The sequence below is a fragment of the Abramis brama genome (genome assembly GCF_963993115.1).
Source record: "Abramis brama genome assembly, chromosome: 1".
In the NCBI taxonomy this organism is placed as follows: Eukaryota; Metazoa; Chordata; class Actinopteri; order Cypriniformes; family Leuciscidae; genus Abramis; species Abramis brama.
In genome coordinates this window covers 64,150,764-64,157,130 of record NC_139963.1, presented here as the reverse complement: position 1 = coordinate 64,157,130, position 6,367 = coordinate 64,150,764, and the positions used below count along the sequence as shown (strand labels likewise).

Here is a 6,367-nt window from a genome sequence, read left to right as displayed (position 1 = left end):
TCAAGCCCAGCCAGAGCCCCAGCATCAGGCCCAGCCAGAGCCCCAGCATCAGGCCCAGCCCAAAACCCAGCATCAGGCCCAGCCAGAACCCCAGCATCAGGCCCAGCCAGAGCCCCAGCATCAGGCCCAGCCCAAAACCCAGCATCAGGCCCAGCCAGAACCCCAGCATCAGGCCCAGCCAGAGCCCCAGCATCAGGCCCAGCCAGAGCCCCAGCATCAGGCCCAGCCCAAAACCCAGCATCAGGCCCAGCCAGAACCCCAGCATCAGGCCCAGCCAGAGCCCCAGCATCAGGCCCAGCCCAAAACCCAGCATCAGGCCCAGCCAGAACCCCAGCATCAGGCCCAGCTCCAGCATCAGGCCCAGCCCAAAACCCAGCATCAGGCCCAGCCAGAACCCCAGCATCAGGCCCAGCCAGAACCCCAGCATCAGGCCCAGCCAGAACCCCAGCATCAGGCCCAGCCAGAACCCCAGCATCAGGCCCAGCTCCAGCATCAGGCCCAGCCCAAAACCCAGCATCAGGCCCAGGAAAAGGAGACATTTTATCTTTTAGATTTATACCCTGTCTCTCTCCCTGTGAAGGAACAACGCCCCCCACCAAAAAAAAGAAGAAAGTGTAAGTGAACTTTGGTCTTAGCACACTATGTATGAATTTCCCCTTTTTGTAATCATGATTCATGAAATACAGAAATCTTCAGGTGAATTTAAGTCCAATCGATTAGTTAATAGTGAGTAATTTTTAGTGGCCAGCCTGATACACAAAGGAATTTGTCCTTGCATACATACCTTTCAGTACTGAACACACACTCTAGGAGTAGAATAATGAGCAATACACACATAAGTAGAGATGAATACAAATACACACACACATATCACACACATCAGTGGGCAGCCCAGATAGCTTATTCCCCACGTACCACTGTTCACAAGTCTGCTTCAATAACCTTTCGACTAGGCAGTAGGATAATTAGGTTACATTTCGGCTATGAAGTCACTGAATTTGATGGCTAAAGGGCCGTTCATTCCAGGAACAATAACTATATACGTATAACCATAACGATAAAAGCCTCCAGACTGACCAAGGATATGCAAAGTCTCACCTTGTGTTAATAAATATGGCTAAAATTTGATGGGTTCTTATTGGCTGTTAGCTTTTTATCGTTCTCAAAATCGCTTTAAAAGTGATTCCCAACAATATTGTTCTCCATGTCATTATCGTTATAGTTTATCATATTAACGAGAACTATATATTTCTTAAAGTTATCGTTCTTGGTGTGAATGGCCTTTAATATATGTATTCTTTAGTTATTTAGCTGTTTTTTCTGACGTTTTCAAAGTTCAAGGACAATGGTTACTGTTGTTCCCCAGGTTTTGTGAAACTTAGTTAAGAATTTGTTTGTTTCATTTTAAGTTTTTTTTGTCATTTATGGTTAATTATTATTATTATTAGTATTTTTTGTCATTTAAGGTTGCCGGAAATGTAGTAGACAACAAGTTTTCCGATATGAATCCATAACAGGAAGAAGGATACATAAGGTAAGTTTAGAAATATATTTTTCACTAGGCTGTCTGATCATCTCTCCATTGTATGTGGCTTATCTGGCATTTCACATATCACAAAATACTGACCATTGAAGCAAGTGGTAATTTGAGCCCATTTAAGGGTATTTTAGAGTAACTGCTGTGCTTTTTACATTATCTTCATATTTTAAACAGACTTAGACAAGTCTTGAGTTGGAAAAACATATTTTTAATGAGTCCGTTTTTATAGTAGACATCGTCATTGCAATTGACCGTTCACAAAGACCCGCCTCCCTTAGTTATTGTTGCTATGCCCGACAAGCTATGTTCCTACTCAGTGAAAAATACATTGTGGAGCAGAGAGGAGACTGACAACACGCTGACAGACAGGACAGACCAGCTTACTTTTCAGTTACTTTTGATATTAAACAAAGTCTCGCCTTTCAAATTTGGTCAAATGTAAACAGTAAATAACGTTTTGTGGTTCTTTAATGTGTCTGTCAGATTGCTGTAGAGCATCAGTTAAAGCTTCTTGTGAACCGATCATCTCTTCCTTCTAGTTCAGTTATAGCATCAATTAAACATGAATGAACATAAGAAGGAATGTTGTTTTAACCGCAGAAAAGCATCAGTACACTCCGTTTCTCAAGTTCAAATCCTGGCATGTTAATCTACTATCTCTCCTGACGGTGCTGTCAGGCAAAATGGCGGATGGCGAAATATGATTGGTCAGATCGCCTGTCAATCAAGCGCTGTTTGGGTCAATTGGACATTAACAACAAGGCAAAGCTAATGTAACAAAACAGAGCCACACCGGACAATATTTTTATGACATAATTATTAGCCGTCTAAAGCTCCAATATTATTAATACTGAATTAAATCTTTTTCTTTTTTTTTTAATAATTAGCATATGAATTCAGAATACTTTCAAACATACAGTATATACATTCAACACAATGTGATGATCCTGAGAAATGATAGGCTATTGCGAATCCCATGAGGTATATAAATTCATATTCCTTATCCTTCTATTTTATGCAGGGTTGGAATTTAATGACGGCCCTACTGAAGGCAAAGTGGCCTTGTCACAAAAGTTATGACATTATAAACCTGATTATTATATGTATGTGTCTTTCTGTAGGGAAAAGAAGAAGTTAAGGTCAAATGGTTACCTTGCTCTGCATGGTAAGTACTGCTTTATATTGGTTAAAATTGCCTTTATACATCTCCTTTCTGTTTCCACTTTTAACCTTCTCATAGGTGGTGGATAAAGGTTGGAATGTATATTGTAGCACACAAAAGTTTGAATGTACAGGCGGTCTCAAAGTTTTGCAACCAACAAGCAGCGTTGAGAGAATTGTCATGTCCACTAGGTTTTAAAGGGTTAGTTCACCCAAAAATCAAAATGATCTCAGTTTTTACTCACCCGCGTGTTGTTCTTACCCCGTAAGACTTCCATTTATCATCGCATCACAAAATATTATATTTATGATGGAATCTGAGCGCTGGATAAGTTCCCCATTGACTTCCAAGGGGCTTAACTTTGCTCGATCAGAAAACGTATTAAGACATCGTTTAAAATAGTCCAAATGACTCCAGTCGCTCAACCATCCATTTATCAAGCGACGAGAATACTTTTCCTCGCCAAAAACAAACAAAAATTACGAATTTATTCCAATATCCATTTACTCGTGTTCTGCTTCAAAGCTGTTTACGTAGTCTAACTGCGCAGAGCTTTGACGTTCTACGTCACCACGCAGGCTCACTATTGGCCAACGCAGGAACCCAGTAGAACCCAGAAGCTTGTGCAGATAGACAACGTAAACAGCTTAGTTGAATCGAGCAAGTTTAAGCCCCTTGGAAGTCAATGGAAGACTTATCCAGCGCTCAGATTCCATCATAAATATAATATTTTGTGATGCGATGATAAATGGAGGTCTTACAGGGTTAGAACAACACGCGGGTAAGTAAATACTGAGATCATTTTGATTTTTGGGTGAACTAACCCTTTAAGTCCAGAGTCAATGCAGCCTTCTACCAGGAGATTTTAGAGGATGGTTGCATCTGCTGACAAGCTTTATGTACATGTTGATTACCTTTTCCACCAGGACTCTGCTCTTGCTACAGTGCCAAAACTGCTTGTTACTGGTTTGCTTAGCATGGTATTGCTGTGCTTAACTCATCTCACCTTAACACCATAGAGAGAACAATGATAGATACCAAACCCAACATTACAGACAATCTCAAAGTCACTATCAAAGCAACCTGGCCTTCCATAACACCTCAGCAATGCCATACACTGATGGCCTCCATGCCACACCACACTGATGCAGTAATTTGTGCAAAAGCAGCCAGACCAAGTATAGAGTCAGATTCGTTCGTTTATTTTCAAAAGGTCAACATATCTGTATTCCTCTTTATTCTTATATTTTGAGATGATGATTTTTGGTTTTCATGAGCTGTAAGCTTTAATCATATAAAAAATGGCTTGAAATATTGCACAATACTGTCATTTTGGAGACCCACCTGTATTTTAATTAGACTATTGGTTACACTGTTGGTATAGGATGGATTAAATACAGTGTCAAATATTGTCTACAGGATTTAGCCACTTGCTCTTTTCAGTACCATACCTGATGCCATGAATAATTGCCCCTGTGTGATTCTATGTAGGAAGTAGACATTCACCAATTTATTGGCAGAACATCAGTATCGACCAAGATCATCCATGTTGACTGTTATCGGCTATTGGCTTGTTTACTTTCAATGACTTTATCGATGAGAGTGGCTGATGTTTATGTTACATTGCATCAAGCACTATATATATGTATATGTTTGTATAAAAACAATGAAATACAAGAGCGTACAATATTTATGCTGTGAAACTATTATGTTAAAATGGCTCCTCTGTTTTTCACTGATTTTGTGTTACTGATACTTACAGTGGAAAAATCTGGGAGGAGACATGGGAGCCGGCCTTCAAGTTTTCACCATGTCCCAAGACTGCCGATGTGTGACTTCACTCAGACAGTAATTGTCGAGTTCGCCTTTACGGGCCATCCTGGTTTTGGATGTTACGATTTATGTATACAAAGTTAATAAATTAAGTGTTTTCTTTATCAAATGATTTTTGTTCAAATAAAAAGCAAAGTATACCTATATTTATGTTTATGTCTTTCCATTCATTTTGTGGGTTAGCCAATCACCTGAAATCTTCTTCAACGTGTCAAATGATATATTGCAATATGATGCACTCAAGGAAGGTGGGATATGTTTTCACTCATATTAATTGACACCCATTAAGAGACAGTTGATTCCACCAGCTAAACCATACATTTTTGAATAAAGGGTAGCTGAGGTAGGCAGGGGTGGAAAAACGAACAGGCTTACGAGGACAGAGGTCAAGAGGTTCCAGAAGCTTCTAAAAATGTGAAAGCATGGATTCTAATTCAGGAGGGTTTCTGAAGGCTTTTTTAAAAGGCAAGTCACATGAAACATGCTGCTGCACTGTTGTCTACCATTGACTTTAATGCACTGAATGTGTGTGTGTAAGTCTTCACTGTCCCCCGGATGAGAAAAAGCAGAAGACAATTATATGTGTTTTGTGTGTGTGTGTATGTATATATATATATATATATATATATAAATATATATATATATATTTATATATATATATATACTTTTACTTTTAATGTTATTATTTCAGTCTATAGGGACCAGGGAAGTTGGGTTTCTTTGTTGTTTATTTATGTTTAAAACTATAACGCTATCTTTTCAACATTTATTTAAATGTTATCATGGTATTAATTTATTTATTTTAATATTGTTTCGGTTTTATTATCGGTGAAATATTACAGTATGCTGTAATACAGAACATTACGATATGATACGAGCTAGACGCATTCAAAGGCCATATCCCACAATGCAATGCGGGAATTCATTCACAAAATCGGACAGCGACCAGCTGATATAATCATTGTTTTTGTCACCAACAACAACGTTGCTCAGCTTTGCTGCTCCAGTAAGTTATGCACCGTTTTTTTTTTTTGTGGTTTTTTTTTTTTGTTTTTGTTTTTTTAATCAGCTGAAGACTCCGGGGGCCTGTACCATGAAGGTAGCTGAACAAACTCGGGGTTACAGGATTAGTTTTGAGTTGACAAAACCAAACCGATGCAATCAGGCTTTATTGGTACCATGATGCAGCTCATCAACTTTCTCTGTCAACTCAGGCTTTGATCCTTAAGCTATGATTACTCCACGCGCGCGTGCACATAAAAGAGTGACGTCGACACTGAACAACCAATCGCGGGTAAAGCTAGAGCAATATATTTTTCCGCGGAGGAGCAAGAGATAATCATTAATAATTACGATTAATTTAAATATGTATTTCAAGCTCGAAACAATACGGTCTCTGCTGCCAAAGCAAGAGAAGACTGTTGGAGAAAGATTTCTGATTGTTAATGTGTAAGTTAAACAAATACATTCTATATTTATGTAAAATTATGTATGTATATATGTATGTGTAGCCTATATGTGTAATATAGCCAATAGCCTATTTTTGTAATATATAAAAAATGTGCATGTATGTAGGCTACTAAGAAAGATTAACATTCATTGATTTTTAGATTTTTAGATGCAACCCCAACTCCAAATGTTCTTGGCAGCAGATAAAGACAAAATATAAAAATATAATTCAAAGTGGTTATTTCAAGGAGTTAATTCAAAGAGTATTTACCACAACCTTTTATTACTTTTGTGAACATTTTATCACACTTGTTTGCAGCAAACAGAAATAAAGAATTAAATTCAGAAAACCAGAATACACTGGCGGAGGAGTTGTCTCTGAG

The 6,367-nt window shown here is 38.6% G+C and overlaps 1 long non-coding RNA gene across 1 annotated transcript; it reads left to right on the top strand.

Moving 5' to 3' along the window:
* The first annotated feature begins 493 nt into the window (after nt 1-493).
* On the top strand, nt 494-4,671 carry LOC311066762. The gene is made up of 4 exons (XR_014603136.1): nt 494-614; nt 1,467-1,534; nt 2,662-2,705; nt 4,465-4,671. It is a non-coding gene; the product is annotated as an uncharacterized lncRNA (long non-coding RNA).
* The last annotated feature ends 1,696 nt before the right edge of the window (nt 4,672-6,367 follow it).